We start from the raw sequence: 17,187 nt of genomic DNA on the forward strand, positions 1-17,187 counted from the left end.
TGACGTGAGTCAAAATATTGGCCATATGTTCAGCGGTAATAAATTGGGTATGAGCGCAAACACACTTGGGCTTCGATGGCTCTTTCAGCTGCCACATGGTAGGCTTTGCGGGGAGGGGGCTTCCACCCCGCCTCGGCCCCTTGCCCCCAAACGCGCGGGTAGATTCCCTCCCTCCCGCGCCCCTCTGAGCTGGAGATCTGGGACCCCAGGTTTCTCCTGACCCTCGCCCCTCCTCCGTCCCCAGCAGTGCCTTGGACTCCGCAGCTCCTGGCGAGCCCGGACTGCTGGTTAACAAGGTCGCCATCTATAAATTGCTCGGTCGCTAAGACGCCATAAAACCAAAGGGCCAGATGTGGCACGTTATTTATGTGTGAAACCGCGTTTACACTAGATACGCGGATCCAAGGCCGATAGCACGACTTCGCGGGAGGTCACAGACCTCTCGCCCCGGCTCCAGGCTCCTCCCCCAGCACGATCTCCTCTCCAGGTTGAGGGGTGTCGGTCTTCCCGGGAAAGGGATTCACCCCTGCAGCCCAGGAGGAAAGTGATTTCAGTGCGCTTGTGCCAAAATGCCACCTGTCCAGGATTAAAGGCAGTCTCTGGGGTTTATTTCCGTAGCTTTCCTCTTTCCCCTGCGCTTGGCTTCCTTTTATTACGGGCCCCTGGGAGGCTGTTTTATTTTCCAGGCAGTTGATACATTTCATGGGACCTAGATCTGACACAGCAAGGGTAGCGTGCTAGAGATGCCCAACTCTGCGGGTGGGTGGGATTTGAGGGTGGGGTCTCCTGAGCCCTGAGGGAAGGATTTGGGGAAGTGGAGCAGTTCACCTGGCTGAGGGAGCACCTGAAATTATTCTTGACTCGGGCGGTGGTCGACTCCAGTGTCGCATGTCACCTGCCTTATTTAAATTGAGGGGCACCCGGAGCACTGGGAGAGGCAGCCCTGGCCTCGGAATATGGAATCCGGTGGCCCTGGGTGCTGCAGGAAAGGGAAGTAAATACTCTGTTCTAATAGAAAACAATCGTTTTGCTTTCCTTCTTCAGAAGGCGGCCTTAAGACTGCATGTCCCCAAACTGGTCACCTCGCACTTTACTCACATGAATTCATTAACAGTCATTGTCTCTCCATTGCCATTATTTTACTATTTCTTGAAGTGAACCAAATTCTCTCTGTGGTTAATAAGCACTGAGCCAGGCCCCCTACCTTCCTTTTCATCTTCAAAACACCTGGGGTTCCCTGAATGGCATCTTCCGTCTGGCCAAGGAAAATAAGAGATGAAAAATGTTGCCCTACTGCAGGGAAAAACATAAGCATTTGACTTTACTATTACCAGTTACCCCAGGTCTGTGTTCACTAGATAACTGTCCTTAGGTGGCTGTTAAGGGTGGAAAAATGATGCTGTTGAAAGAGGGTGGGAGAGGAGGGGAGAACCAACATGAGCTGGGGGTGGGGAGGAGAGACCCATTTGATAGGGGCAAAAAGAGCTATAAAATGAACCTCTGAACCTGAAGTGCTGAGCAGGGACAGTGACTCTCTGGGTTTGCTCTCTTGGGCTTTAGATGAGCTTCTAGAAAGCTTTAGTTAACTGCAGAAAAACCTGGGACTAGCTTCAGGGCTGCAGGAGTGGTTGATCTTGGGAAATTATACTGTTTTTCACTCTTTTTTCTTGGATTTTTACATCTTTATTTATGGTTAAAAACCAAACTATAGGGTCTATTTTTGGGTTTACATTACCTCCAAGTGGAAGCGCTGAGATCACAGATCAGTTGCTTCTTTGGGTGAAAATATTGCTTCATGACCAAAATTAGACAAGGGGATTTGAAGGCAGGCCTTCACATTTGTAGTCTTCGTGGGAATGGGTGTCTTTGTCTCACAAGTGACCTGTGAAGAAGCTCATGCTTTCTTCCTGCATGTACCACAGATATGTGCTAGGCAGAGGATTGAGATGCAGACAAGGAGCTTAGAAAGCCAGTGTCTGGTGCTCCCAGGGTGGAAAACTGAGAGACACGAAGCAAAGAGTATATCAAGGCAGGCTTTACATCATTCCCTAGTTAGGAAAACCCATTTTAAACAAGCAAATGTAGCAGGGCATCTACTAACTGATAATAAAAATCCATGACAAAGAAGATGCAGTGGGGAGCAAGCATAAATGAAATACAACTGCTTAGATACAACTCCCGTTTCTTCTCTTTGGCCTTATTCAGCAATCCGGTGCTAAACTTCATACACTACATCCTCCAACCTCAACAGATTGCATGCTGTTCTTAGTTCCACCATCTTTTATGCTATTCTTACTTCAGAAACATTCCTGTCCTACTCATGGACTCAAAATTCACTGACTTTTCACGCTGGAAAAACCTTCCTCCACGAAGCTCCCCCCAGAGGCACCATCAGCTACAGTTGTTCCCCTCTGGGAGTGATCAGTTCTCACTTGCAAGTCAACACATAGTCAGCTGAAATAAATACTCTAGTGTGTTTTGACTTGAACTAGGATATAATGGAATTGTCTTGAAAAGAGTTATTCAAAGGTCCTCTCATGGAGAAGTTCTTTGCTTGTTATAGCTGTTGGCACTGCTATGCAGTTGATTCAATTAAGGAAGCTAAGTGCCTTGCTCACACCTTACCTGAGCCTCATGTGTGGCCTCCAGAGAGGCACCATGGAGGTGAGAGCTGAGACAGAGTCTGAAGGAAGTAAGTACCCCAACCCCAGACCACAAAGGGCTGTCAGGAAGCAATGTACTTCTGCAAAGATCCCAGTGCACAATGGGGAGCTGAAGATGGGCAATGCCTCTCCGTGTGCCCTCAGCAAGTGAAAGGTTGAATGTGCTCTCCAGCAGACTTGATGCTCTTCCTTCAGTTCCTTCAGCAGCAGAGCCAGAAGGCAAGAGGCATGGTCTTATGAGGCTCCTGGGCTTTCAGAAGCCAAGAGTAATACCAGTTCCTTCTTATCTCCTGCAGAGAACCAGAGAACTGGGATAACAGACACTGCAGGACACAGATTGTTTTGTTAAAGAGTTGGCCACAGCCAAATAATTTGGCAACATGTATAAAATCTTCAAGAAGCAACAATCAAATTCATGTAGAGGCAGAAACCAGACTAGCAGTGGCCTAGACTTGGGAGATAGGGGCTGGGGGGCTGGGGAGTAAAGGCTGAGGGGTGTGGGGTTTCTTTTTGGGGTGAGAGAAATGCTCTGAGATTGATTTTGGTGATGTTGCACAAATCTGTGAACACACTAAAAGCCATATTCAGTAGACATTAAATGGGTAAATTAATGTACACATTAAATGGGTAAATTGTATGGTGTACGAATTACATCTCAATAAAATAAAGCTGTTTAAAAAGCCAATGCATGTCTTGTTTATCTGGGCTAGAAGGTGCTGGGATAGAAGCTAGGAGGGGAGGGAGGCACTGGGGGAAGACAGGTGATCCTGAAAGTTGTCTTCCATCTTCCCAATTTTTATTCTGAGTATTTTCAAGCACACAGAAAAGTTGAAAGAATAGTGAACATTTGGGTATCTTCCACCTGGATTCAACATTTGTTAGTATTTTGCCACATATACTTTATCACTCTATATAAGTGTACTTTCATTTTGCTGAACTATTTGGAACGAAGATTGCAGAAACTTCCCCATGGAATAGTTCAGCAGGCATCTCCTAACAATACAATTCTTCAATATAATCACAACACCATTACCACACCTTAAAAATTAACAATAGTTACATAATACTGTGTGATATTAATTCCTTATTTACATTTCTCACATTTTACCAAAAACAAAATGTATTTTTATAGCCAGTCTATTTTTTCCATATCCAGGACTTATTCAAGGCTCATGTACTGTATTTGGTTTACAAAATATTTTAATGTCCTTACGCTCTTTTGATTTACAACAGTCTTCCTTATCTTACTCCCTCCCTCCTTTCCTTCCTCCCTCCCTGACATTGACTTTTGAGAACCCAAGGCATTTTTAGAACACCCTACATTCTGGATTTGCCAGATTGCTTTCTCCTGGTGTTATCTGCCTTGTTCTTCTACCCCTGCATAACCGGAAACTGGATGCCAGATCTGGAGTCATGATGAGGCATATGCTACACATTTGTGGGAAGAATGCCACATGGTAGTGTGTCACATTGCATCTCATTAGGAGGCAAATCATGTTCTTCTATTAGACAGGCTAAGTTTGATCACTTGGTTAAGGTGGTGACCACCAAATCACCTCATGTGAATTAGTAAGTGATTGAGAAGTCACTGAGGGATAAGTGACCTTTGGCATTGTTTCAGTATTCTTTGTCACTGAGTAAATATCCCCATATTCTCCAACAACTTTTCACCTAGAGGCTTGTAGCATTCATTGTCTGAATTCTCCCGTTTTTTTCTACATGTACTTGGTTTTTCTCCTCCATTTCCATTTCTTTTAATTTTGTTTTCCCTTGTAGTGTTTTCCTTCTCTTCAGTCCATTCTACTGGTGGCAATGAGGGACACTATTTATCTCAGCTGCTGGCATTCAAGACTAAATAAATGATTGACTCAGGCATCCTGTTATTGCTTTCCAGTAAAAAGATGCAGCAGAAGACTAGAGGTTTGCAGTGGAAAATCATGTCACTTTCCAGTAACATTGGTTTAGAGAAGTATTAAATTTGACACGTAAATCTGATCCTTTGGGTTTTGATTGGAGGGTTTGTATTTGTGATGTATTTATCTTACAGATGCAAAGCCCGTAGACTGGAACAGGACTGAATTGCACTGAGTCCTGTGGTTAGAAGGGCTCCAGGCTCAAGGCAGTCTAGAGGGTGGGGCAGTTGTCTCATCACAGTGGGTTCACCATAGGTTAGCTCCTTCTCTCTTGCACTGCATGGATCACAGTCAGTGCCCCCTCCTTTTTCTTTGTCCTTCCTCCCTTTGGGGGTTATGAGTACCCCACTGAGAAAGGGAATGTCAAGGCAGGGCATATTGCTCTGGCAGGTACAACATGGAGAATAAATAATGAGCCTAGGTTTTTCCTTGAAGGCATCATGCAAATGTAAATATTGGAAGTAAAACACTTAGAAAAAGATGTGCAGAGAGAGTGGATTGGCATTTCATGGAATTATTCTGGATTCATGGTCGCCGACTCTCTGACATGTCTAACGTGTTAGGAGTGGGAGAGCGAAGGCAGGAAATTATACTTAGTTATACTTTTCCCATCTTGAACGGCTTTCCATAGGTGATGCACAATGCATCGGCTGAATTACAAGGTTTGCTTTTGAGCCCTCTAGGGTTTTCTTTGAGAAGTTAATATTTATCTGACCCTGGTGAGTTTACACGCTTTGGGTGATCTTTTGGGAAAAAAGGTATCATGGCTGATATCACAATAAAGTAAATGATAAGGCCTGGTCAATTACAGCAGCAGGGGAAGAAAAAATTACATTTAGACCCAATCACAAAATTGTCATCTAGATTATGGTTGTCAAATTTTAACTGGTGTTGACATTCTGTTGTGGATAGAAACAACTCATCATAAGTCTCAGCGATTCTTTGACAGTTTTCAATTTCAATGGGAAGCATCATGGAAGTGAACTTGATAAAGGACTTGGCAATGAGGAAAAGTTTCCTTTTTTTTTTTCCTCTTGTCAATTTAGAGATCATCTGAGAATTTAGAAATCTTCTTGGGTTTAACATTTAAAATTATTTGCAGATCAACTTTTTATATTGTAAGGATTTCACTTCAGAGAAAATGGCATGGCCATTCTGCCTGCCACAGAGGGAATGAAATGACTCTAGGCTTGTTCTAAAATAATTCAATTGATACATTAACAAGCGAACTGTTTTTACGTAAACGGTGTGTTTACTGGACGTATTTTTTTGCTGGGGGTGCAGTAACAAGTACCACAAACTGGGTGGCTTAAAAAGCAGAATCTTATAATATCCCATTTCTGGAGGCCAGAAGTCCAAAGTCAAGGGGTTGGCAGCATGGTTCCCTCTGAGGGTAGTGAAGGAAGGGTCTTTTCGGGTCCTCTCTCCTTACCTTGTAGATGACCATCTTCTCTCTGTATCTCTACCCATCTGTCCATGTTTCTAAAGTTTCTCTTTTTACAAGGATGCCAGTCATATTGGAATTAGGCACCACCCTAATGACTTAAATTTAACTTGATTATGTTTGTAAAGACCCTATATTCAAATTAAGTCATATTCTGAGGTACTGCAGATTAGGACTCCAACATACCCCTTTCTGGACAGGAGGGGGCACAATTTAACTCATGACACTTTGGATGAGTTTAGGATGGGGATGATGAAGATCTTGGAAGGCCCAAAGTCTCCAAGCCATCGTACCCTCGTGGTGCCAAAATTTAGTCCAATTCTAGTGCCTGCCTCTGAGTACAAACGCCTTGGGTTTGGGTGTTCAGTGCGGTGGCGGGCCTCTGGGATTTGATGGTATATGACTTTTAAGCAGATGAAAATAATTTGGGATAGCAATCCCATTAGGAAAGTGGGCATATATGTATTAAATAAAAAAGACAAGAAAGTTTCCTGGATCTGTTTTTCCTGCTAGTGAAACAATGATGAACTTGGCCTATTTGAGCTCTGCCTACTATGGCCCTTTCACATCTTTTTTTTTCACCAAACATACTTCTTTTGGATATTACAATATCCAACTGTATGTCTCTGATAGACATCTAATTCTCGCTGAATTAATGGGAGATTTTAGGCTTAATAATAACTTCCAGTGAATATAAAGATGTAATTATAAGGCCTCTGTCTTTATATGACTCAAGACTTTTAGGAGCTCACAGCATACCAAGCATGGCCTCATTACTGTAATCCTCTTAACATCACTTGGACCCCAGTTACAAGTATCACTACCTCCACCTTAGGGAAGGAAAACCCAAGGAACAGGACAGCAAGGTCTATTGTCTGATGCTGCAAAGACGGACAGACAGGGCCCCACTGTTCCTTTATTATATTCTTTATTCTGGAGAGTTCTCCATTTAGCTAGATTGTCTTCCAAAGCTATCCTTGTTCTCCATTTTAGCCTCCCCAGTTGCTGTTTGCGTATGCTAGCTGGTATCTGGGGCAGGAGCAGTTCTGGATGAATTGAGAAGAAAAACGACAAAACTTCTATTATAATGCACTGTTTATTATTGGATCAATATGATCGATGACCACCTGTCAGATCTGTAACATTATCTGGGAACCAGCAGATGGAGCTGTTACAGATAGCATTCAGAGGTTTGTTTATTCTCCTGAGCACGTGTTTCCATCCTGGGGGAAATACCACTTCATTGTTACAACAGTGGAGTTGTCTGTGGCCAGATGTTGAGCACACCTTTTCTCTTGGTCCACGTCTGCAGAACTGGAAGGTCATTTGTATGCAGGGCCAAGGTTTTTACTTGGAAAAGGTAAGATGACAATATTCTACCTCTCACAGGCCCTTATGGCAGAAACAGATGATTTCTGTGAACGAGGAGAAAATTGGATGTATTGTTTTTCCAGAAACCGCACACTTCGAATCACAGAAGTGTTTACATAGGGCAGGCTGGAGGGGACGAGAGAGACCTTGGTTGATGGTGACTCAGTTCATAAACACAGCATCAATATTGATAGACTCCAAAAGATGCATATGCAGGACATCTCTCGGGATTTGCAGGGACCGACTGTTCAGGAGAACATCCCGTACTGTTCGTTCGAGCAGGACACGGCAGATGCTTCTTTCTTGTTTTATGGAGGGTGGTGGTGGATTACTCTTCCCATCTTGTGCTTTTGAGGATGCTCCAAAAACTTTAAAAATTTATCCATGTTCCCTTTCACACAGTGGGTGTTTCTTTCCTCAGGCAGAAGGAAAACTTACCAATGGTTTTTGAATATGATAGGAAAGACCACCTGCAGGGAGAGAGTGGGACCCTTGCTCTCTGCCTCTGGTGAGGTCAGAAGGAAAGGAAACGTGGGGGCCATACGGAGGTGGAGGTAACAAACTGTTCCAACAGCCAAGGTTGAAAAGTGTGCCCAAGGCCTTTTCCTCTCCAGTGGTTAATACTGAATTGGAAAATAGTGTCTGAAGAATCTCAGATGATGTAAATGTGGGATGAAGAGGTGGGGTGGGAGACCTTGTGTGATGGTTTCTGAATTATGAGTCTTTAAAACCTACCTGCAGCCAGGCGCGGTGGCTCACACCTGTAATCTCAGCACTTTGGGAGGCCAAGGTGGGTGGATCGCCTGAGGTCAGGAGTTCAAGACCAGGCTGGCCAACATGGTGAAACCCCATCTCTACAAAAATACAAAAATTAGCCGGGCATGATGGTGGGTGCCTGTAATCCCAGCTACTTGGGAGGCTGATGTGGGAGAATCGCTTGAATACGGGAGGCGGAGTTTGCAGTAAGCCGGGATTTCGCCCTTGCGCTTCAGCCTTCCAGTCTGGGTGACTGAGTGAGACTCTGTCTCAAAAACCAGCAAACAAACAAACAAACAAACAAACAAACACCCACTTGCTATTTTCCCTTAGGGAAGATGGTATGAAGCTCATTAGTATCAACTACTTCCTAAAATGTTTTGAGGTAAAAAAAATTTTTCTTTTTTTAACCAAAACTACAAATCATTAGTGAGATTTTGGGTTAAATGTTTATTTTATTCCCTTCTAGCTGACATCATTTTAAGAGTAAAAATTTAAAGTACAATAAGAGCTTGAAGAGTGGGATTTTTATGTGTAAAACACTTAAAATTTAATTTAGAGCTAATATAATTGTTTTGTTTTAATCTGCTGTTGGAAGTATTTCTAGAATGTATCTGTCCACAATTCTTCCAATGTGATTAAAGTATTCTAAAGATAATTGAGCATTTTAAGAGGATCTTGTGATTTCTGGAGTTATTGCACAATTTCTGAAGACAAGAAGAGTGTGCGTGATTAGACTGGGTCCTAATGCTAGAGAATGACCCGGGTTTTTCCTTTTGGGGTGGGAGAAGTAGATGCTTTATCCCTGGTATGAGCAAGTTTATTCTAATGATGGACTTTCACCTTTCTCTAACAGGTAGCATGTCAAAAATTGGTTGGGGTTCTGATTAGTTCATTCCTAGTTAATTAAAGCTCTGGTATTTAGACTATAACTTCCCAGAGGGTCTTAGGAGGAAAGTTCATTTTTTCTGTTTAGGGTTTTAAAGATTTGTTTATTTATTATAACTTTTTTTCACAACAAATAGAAATGAAGTGCTTTGCAGGAGAATTCCAATTTGCATAGAACCTTATGTGGATAGCACTGGGTCTATGTGTACACACATGCAATGTACATATATTCATGTACACACACAAACATATACATATAATATTATCATACAGTAAGCATTGCTCTGTCTGCCTTTTTTTCACTTATCAATGTATTTTGAAGATCTCTGCAGGTCTCTAATCCTTTTTAATGGCTGCATAATATTCCACAGTATCAATGCATCACAATTTCTTTAACTTACCTCCTAATGGACATTAAGTTGTTTCCAAGTTTAACTCCAATTAATACTGCACCAAAACAGTCCTCGAATGTACTAACCTTTGAACCCATAAGAGAGTATTTATTTAGTTTCCTAGAAGAATTTCTGGATTAAAAGGCTGAATTTAACACTTTTCTACATAGTGCCAACCTAAGGCATTAGTCTATGTGTCTACCTGCTGGTCCATAACATAGTTCCTGGAGAAAGTGGATCTTAAAAGAGATGAATAATTAAATCTGCAAGAGTTTCAAATATCTCTTCATAGCATTCCAAAATATAACTCCCTTCTCTACTTCCCGTAACCATGCCAATCAGTCTCCTTACTTGCAGAAGAGGAAGGTAGTTGCTGTCTACTTTCTATACTTCTTGGCACTTGTCCTACAACAACCAGTCTTATCATATTTTTATGCTAGTAACTTTCACTGCCCTTGCAAAGTCATTTCTTTGAGTTGTCCTGAACAGAACAGGATCTCAAGGTGGGTGGTGGTGGGCAAGGATCCCACCAGGCTTAAACTGAGGTGACAACAGGATTTTCCAGTGGTGGGGATCCTCTGGACCATGGGGAAGGCATGCAAGCGGCACTGGGAATGGACAAGAGCAGGGCTGGAGCACATAAAGTGGACCTGAGACGGTGGCACTGGGCTTTATGTGTGCTACGGGAAACAGAGAAGAACCTAAGGGAGAGGGTGTTTATTTGAAAGCGGTGAGTTTGGAAAATGATATTGAGGAAATAAGCAGGCTGAATAGAAGGCACCAGAAAAAGAATGCCAGGAGAGAAAGTGAGTGACAACACCAGGGGACAAGACAATGGTAATTCCATAATTAGGTATGATCTGAGATCAATATGGTCTGTTTGCTTTGTGTTCACTTGTCCTTCATTCAAATGCTGCTCTTTGGTGTTATTTCTTGCCAGGCTTTTCAATACTTTATCTGACATGTGCAGTGCAGTGTGTGTGTGTGTGTGTGTACGTGTGCATTTTCCTTGAGGAATATTTTAATGCATGATTTGTGAGTAAGTTTGGATTCTCAAAACATGGCAATGCCAAAACAGAGAGAAGAAGTTGCTCATTGCCAACTCTGAGGTGCAGTGGCAGTTCTCTTCAACAGGGACCTGTTTTCCAGAATCCAAAGAAAGGTATAAGTGTAGCATCTTGCAAGTCATGCAGCAAAACAGGTAAGAGATGGCCCCTCTTTCCCCTTGTGTTGAAATGTTGGTAATGCTATTTTTTGACATGAACAATATAGATATATTGCGGAGGAGAACACAGAATTTACGTGAATTTTTATGATAAAACATGAGTGGCCAAGGAAATTTCAAACCTGCTGCTGGTTGCTTCAGGCTGTACTACTCAAATAAACCAAAACATTTATTTTCATATACTTTGAACTCTGATTTCATCATCTTTTCCATCTGGACTGTTAGGCGGGGACGACCAGACTATCTTTCTTTAACAGTCTATGTAATCATTGAAGGGCCTATCTTTGTCATTTTAAAATGAGGATCTATGCATGTTTTATGAAATTCATCCTATCCCACTTCAGTTCATCAGCTGGCCCAGATAGGTTACTTTAAAGAAAACCGGGAGAAGACCAGCCAGCCTGAGAACCTTGGAGAAGTGTTGGCTTTCAAATGGTTTCTGAAGTTAGGCAGATGTTTACTCTCTGTCATGGTTTGAATGCTCGCCCCTCTAAAACTCTTGTTGAAATTTAATTGTCAATGTAATGGTATAAGGAAGCGGGGTTTTAAAACATGATTAGGCCATGAGGGCTCCACTCTCTTGGGTGGGCTTACTGCCTTTACAAAGAGGCTTTGGAGAGTAGGCTGTCTCTCTTCTCACCCTCTAGCCTTCCTCCATATTATGACACAGCAAGAAGGTTCTCGCTGGATACCAGCACCTAGATCTTAGATTTTCCAGCCTCCAGAACTGTGAGAAAATGATTTTCTCTTCTTTGTAAATTACCCAGTCTGTGGTATTCTGTTCTAGCAGCACAAAAGGGACTAAGACACGCTCATTCCTGCTTGTTACTACAGCATGGCTCCTACGAAAAGCGCCAAAACCTGCAGGGAAGTTGTGCTTTGGATGAACATCTTACTTCTTGGGCATGGAAGTCCTTTCACCAAGAACAGAGACAGCCCTTGCCAAATCTAAACTCACCAGGCCTATGTTATTTCAGGTGAAAACACTGTGTTTGTTCCAGGCACAAACACATACAGGTGACTCATCAGGTTCTAAGATGGAACATAATGACACAAGAGTACCAGGCACAAAACCATGCTCTCAAGCCACTCAGAAGGCACTTTAGATGATGAAAACAAAACAGAAGCTGAGTGACCAACCTCCCCACCCCCATCACACTCAGCAAGCTGAGCAGAGTCACAGAACACACACACCTGGGTGGAACAGATGGCACCCCGGTGCTATTGTTATTTTACAGTCTGGCTGAATGGCAAGCTGAACTGTCAAGGACAATATGTAGACTATTGCAGTTAAACAGGGAATTGTGTCTCCCAAGAAAGGATTCCACCATCTCGGTGGAGTTAAGTATAGCTCCTCTTCACAGGGGAAGTGAGGACAGCTGAGATTTTCCAGGAGAAGTGATTTAGATTATATAAAGACCCTTAATGAATTATTTCCAGGCATTGTCTGCAGTGTCATATTGCTTGAGCTTTCTGTTAGCAGCTTCCTGGGAAAGAACTTCTGCTTGTCTGGGTCTTGAGTTTCTGTTGCTTACAGCAGCCAGAGTTGCCATCTGTGCACATATAGAGCATATATTTAAAATTTTGACATTTCCAAAATATGACCGTTTTGTAAAATTATTTGGATAAAATATGTCTGATGGGAAAGCACACAGCCTGTGTGTGAGAACTTGGGAAGCAAACTGACGAGAGGCTCCTGGCAGGTTGTATTAATTCTTAACATGCAAAACAGCCACATGTTGGAAGCTAATACTGTAGCAAGGCTGAAATCTATTATTATTTCAGAGTATTAGCATTGTTTGGTGTAGAATAACTTAACCATAATGACACATTGAGAAATCAATATGACACGAGAGCCAGTGCGCATTTTCTTAAAGATGAACTGGCTGATGGTTTTAGCAATGTTTTAACAGAAGGAATAAGCAAATTTCAAAAGTAAATGAATCCGAAGCTGATAAGCAAGTAGTGCATTTGTAGTACATAAATGATTTTGTTTGAGTTTGCGATTATCACCATATTGCTCTAGAAATATATAGTACGGCCTTTTACTTTGTGTTCCAATTACTCCACATGTACTACAGTTGTATGCATTTTATATATTTGTCATTCATAAACAAGGAACTCAAATTTTCTTTTCTTAAAAAACACTCAATTTAGTATTGTTTGACAAGATGGTATGAAAAGTTGAAGATGGAGAGAAAAAAGGCTGGATTGTAATTTTAGTGACCAAAAGAGAAAATAATATCCTCCTCTAAGATTCCTTACTCTATTTTGTCAAAGTGGAAGTAACTTAACTTTTTGCTGCTAATTATAAGAAAATTAAATTCTTGTTAAAAGTAATTTGAGTAGTACAGAAGTATAAACTGAAAGGTGAAGGTATCTCTGTAATCCCACCCCACCGAGATTACAACTGTTAACAGTTTGATATGTGTATTTCTTGATTTCTAAATGCATAGGTATAAGCAAATATGTATAAATAAAATAATTGAGGTTATTTGGAATCCACTGCTCCATAAGCTGCTTTTTCATTTGACTGGATCTCTAGGACACCTTTCCATGTCAGTAAATATAGATCTAACATTTAAAAAGATGCTCCATAATTTATTTCACTAGTCTACCGACAGGTATTTAGTTGGTTTCAAATTTTTCACTTTTATAATCAATGTTGCAGGCATTATTTTGTACATATCTTAGAGTACAGTTTTTCAATTATATTCTTAGAATGAATTATCACAAGTACTGTTGCAGCTTTTTTTTCTCCTAAATTTTTAAACAACATACCTAGGTTTTAGGGTATAAGCCCCTCTCATTATCTACAAAGTGATTTATTATCCACAGTGAGACTGAATTCTTGGCTGAATTTCTCCTGTTACCAGCAGTCGTGGGAGATGGAATTCTAAGGGGGCCCCTGAGGTTCCAGCCCTCTTGTGTACACACCGGTATGAACCCTTCCCTTCTGCAAATATGACAGGATATCACTTTTGTGACTGGGTTACTCACCAGTTAACTTTGAGTTAATCACAGGGGATATTATCTAGGTGGGTCTGACCTAGTCATGGGAGCCATTTTGAAGAGGGTAAAACATCCAGGGTGACCTGGTGCTTGCCAGGAAGGAAGCAAACAGCCACTTTGGGAATTACCTAAGGGCCTGATGGCCGGGAACCAGAGCACCCCCTTGAAGGTGAGATGAGTCCCTGGCCAGAGACCTGTGTCCTACAACCACAGGGAAATGGATTCCATCAACAACTCGTGAGCTTGGGTGAGAACACTGAGCCTCATACGAGATAACAGCCCCAACCGACATCGTGAAGTCCCTGAGCAGAGGACTCCCATTAACCTGTACCGAGGCTAAGTTTGCCTTGGTTAAGTTCCTTAACTTAGTGGTAATTTATCACACAGCAATAGAAAATAAATGTGACAGCAAACAGAGGCAGGGTACTTCTAGCATGTTCTGGATTTTCTCTAGCTATCATACCTGGGGAAGTGAACCCTTCCCTAGCACCTATCCTACAGAGAATGTGGTAGCCAGCTCTAGGGGTGAGCCCGAGGCTCTGTGGCCATAGCCTTCTTTCTAGACACCATAGTCTTGCCCTCAGGAGGATTTCTCCATATAAGAATCCAACTTTGCCTTCTCAGTTCTTAGAACTTAGGTCAGCTAACTAAAAGGCCTTTCTTAGTGACTTTTGTTACTCTAGCAGTTTTAAATTATTTAATTGACTTTACCTTTTCTCAAGAGATAAATAACTAATTAATACTGGTATGGTCTATTGATTCTTATTTTATTACAAGGATTATGACCTACTACCATCTTATCATTTTGATGCTCAAGTGGTCCTGGGTTTTTCCAGAGGATGCTCCATTAAGCTGGCCCCAGTGTCCTTCTGGCCCATCTCATTATTTTTTGAGCACTTCTTTATGTGTTCTGGCACAACAATGTATTCTAGACTTATCTGGTACTTTCCATGGATCCTTTCCTTTCTCTAGACATATATGGTACTTCCCATGGATCTCCTCTCCTCTCCTCTCCTCTCCTCTCCTCTCCCCTCCCCTCCCCCTCCCCTCCTCTTTCTTTCTTTCTTTCTCTTTCTTTCTTTCTTTTTCTTTCTTTCTTTCTTTCTTTTTCTTTCTTTCTCTTTCTTTCTTTCCTTCTTTCTTTCTCTCTTTCTTTCTTCTTTCTTTCTTTCTTTCCTTCTTTCTTTCTTTCTTTCTTTCCTTCTTTCTTTCTCTCTTTCTTTCTTCTTTCTTTCTTTTCTTCCTTTCTCTTTCTCTCTTTCTTTTTCTTTTCTCTCTTTCTTTCTCTCTCTCTCTCTTTCTCTCTCTCTCTTTCTTTCTCTCTCTCTCTCTCTCTCTTATTTTGTTTGAGGAAGGGTCTTACTCTGTCACCCAGGCTGGAGTACACTGGTGCAATCATAGCTCACTGCAACCTGGACCTCCTGAGCTTAAGTGACCTCCCACCCCAGCCTCCTGAGTAGCTGGGACCACAGGTACATACCACCATGCCTGGCCAAATTCACTATTTCTAATTTCCTTTTTTAATGGTGGGAAACCTGGCTCTGATTATTTATTCATTTGCTCAATCCCACATAATATAGAAAAAGCTTCAGTGTTGCAAACACATACCGTTGAGATAAACAAACATTCTAATTGAAGTTCAATATCTATTTAGTTCTTTTTGGTTTTAAACTGAGGAGAAATAGAGTACTGCATTCAAAATTACTTGGAATAGGTTTTTTTAATTAATTAAACATTTTTTTCTTTTCTCCAGTATGGATATGTTACTCATTTGAAGTAATATTAGATTCATTTGTTTCTGTTTGGTTTATCCTATTTTAATTTTCTTTTCTTTTTTTTTTGAAACAGAGTCTTGCTCTGTCGCCCAGGCTGGAGTGCAGTGGCACAATCTCGGCTCACTGCAAGCTCTGCCTCCCGGGTTCACGCCATTCTTCTGCCTCAGCCTCCTGAGTAGCTGGGACTACAGGCACCTGCCATCACGCCCGGCTAATTTTTTGTATTTTTAGTAGAGACGGGGTTTCACCGTGTTAGCCAGGATGGTCTCGATCTCCTGACCTTGTGATCTGCCCGCCTCAGCTTCCCAGAGTGCTGGGATTACAGGCGTGAGCCACCGCGACTGGCTTAATTTTCTTTTTTATCCTTTTTTAATTACCCATTTTATTCTTTTTTTTTTTTTCTTAAGAGATGGGGTCTTGCTATGTTGCTCAGGCTGTTCTCAAACTCCTGGCCTCAAGTGATCCTCCCACCTCAACCTCCCAAAGTCTAGAATTACAGGCATGAGCCACGGCACTCAGCCTTTTTTTTTTCTTACTGAGCAGGAAATATCTCAATAAGAGTTTATCTTCAGAAGTCCTTTTTGCCCCAGAAACTGAGTTTTAGATGCAGGGATCCTCTTGATCTTAAATGGCATCCTCTAGGGAAAATGTGGTGGTTCTCAGCTGCTTCAGCACAAGCTCTCCAAGCCCGTCTACTCAGCATGAAAATCTAGGAGGGGTGAGCTGAAGAAGTGTCCTCATCTCCAGGAAAGTCCTTATGGTGGAAGGACGCATCCTTGAATGGATGACATCTCCTTACCAAACACAGTGCCCCAGTGCACATACATGGATGTAGCATCAAAGTACAGACAGCAAGCAAAAAACACCAAGAGAAATGTGCACAACACAAGTCTGCCAAATCTCTCTCAATCATACAGGTTAAGGGGAACAAAAAAATAAGTATCCTGGATTGGAATATGGATTGAAAAAATATTGCTTTGGAGGAGAATATTGGGAAAACTGGTGAAATGTGAATAAAGATAATATTAAATATATTTGATATTATATAATGGCATTGTATCAGTATTCAATTTCCTGAATTAAATATTTGCTATGTGGTTTACAGAGATGGTTCTTGTTCTTAGGAGACACATGGTAGAGAATCTAGGGGTGAAGGGTCATTATATCTGCAACTTACTCTCAAATGGTTCACACACACACACACGCAGACATATACACACATCCACACACATCTACATATACACATACACACATTCACATACATATATATACACACAATCCACATATCCACACATAGACATCCACACACATACACATCCACATACACATATTCACATCCACACACACACATACACACACCTCCACATATACACCTCTACATATACACACATCCACATATACACATATACACATTCACATACATCTACATATATGCACACATTCACATACATGTACACATACGTGCACACAGCACACATCCACATCCACATGTGTACACATCCACATATTCACGTACATACATACACACATCCATCCACACACATCCACATACATGCATTCACATACATATATGTATGCAGGCATCCACATGTGTACATATACACACCCATACATTCACATCCATATACATCCACATATACTCATCTGCATATACACATGTACACAATACACATATCCATACATACACATTCACATACATACATGTGCACGTACATGTACACACATACACACCTGTACACACATACAAA

This window comes from Gorilla gorilla, chromosome 21, assembly GCF_029281585.2.
Source record: "Gorilla gorilla gorilla isolate KB3781 chromosome 21, NHGRI_mGorGor1-v2.1_pri, whole genome shotgun sequence".
In the NCBI taxonomy this organism is placed as follows: Eukaryota; Metazoa; Chordata; class Mammalia; order Primates; family Hominidae; genus Gorilla; species Gorilla gorilla.